Below are 1,125 nucleotides of genomic sequence, written 5' to 3' on the forward strand. Positions count from 1 at the left end.
AAAACACGAGCTCTCATGGTCCATAAGATTAAATCAAAACTAATAGGATAATGCCATTTTTTTTTTTTTTGGAAAAAAAAAAAAAAAAACAGGATGAATCTCAGAATCAGCAAAACCTGACTGAGTTAGTGACCCTGAGCGAGTAATTTCACTTCCCTAAACCTAAATAAATTGCAGAGAAAGTGGATTTTCAGGAGTTCCTGGTTGTCTCCGAGTTAGTTTGGAAACTCTTTGAGAACAGGGACTATTTTTGGTTTTCTGTTTCTGGATCATTTAACACGGGGCCTGGAATTTAGTGGATGCTTCATATTGTTGATCAGTAAAATTTCATTACAGAAACTTAATATAATAGTAAAAATCAAAGGTCTGGTGTGGGGAAGGCAAATGCTAAGAATGATAGAATCCATTCCTTTATTTAGAGATGAGGAAACTGAGGTCTAAAGGGAAATGTTGTTAGGGACTATAGCAGAGCACAATCACATTCCATTTTATTCCTTTGTCACAATTTATTTAGCAATTCTCCAGAAGATCGGTATCACCTTTCTGTCTAATTTGGAGTTATTAATTAAAAAAAAAAAAAAAACCTGGCTCTCTTTCTCCTCTGTTTTCCCAATTTGTGTCAGTTAAAGCAATCTCACCCAAGTATGTGGCCCCACAGAATTGTGGTTTTGGAGTACTTCTTTTAATGAAGAGCATTACCCTTGGTATGCCACTGTGGATTTTTAATCCTGCATTGGAAAACTGGGCTTGTGGTACCATTATTAGACTGAAAGAGATCAGAGAAATGGACTCATTGTACATAATTATTCATATCAGATTTTTTAGTGGTAAAGAACTAGAAACTAAATAGGTGCCAATCATTTAGGAAATTGCAGAACAAATTATAGTATATGGAAGTAATAAATACTATTCTGCCATAATTATGAATTAATGAAAAGGAAGGTTTCAGAGATATCTAGAAAGACATGTATGAAGTACATGTCTTTCTACAGTCACGTTAACAGAACCAGGAGAACAATTTATATAATAAGAATCACGTTGTAAATACAAACAATTTTAAATATATCTTATTTTCCCAAATACATGCAAAGATAGTTTTCAACATTCATCTTTGCAAAACTTTTT

This window comes from Antechinus flavipes, chromosome 6 (assembly GCF_016432865.1).
Source record: "Antechinus flavipes isolate AdamAnt ecotype Samford, QLD, Australia chromosome 6, AdamAnt_v2, whole genome shotgun sequence".
Lineage (NCBI taxonomy): Eukaryota > Metazoa > Chordata > Mammalia > Dasyuromorphia > Dasyuridae > Antechinus > Antechinus flavipes.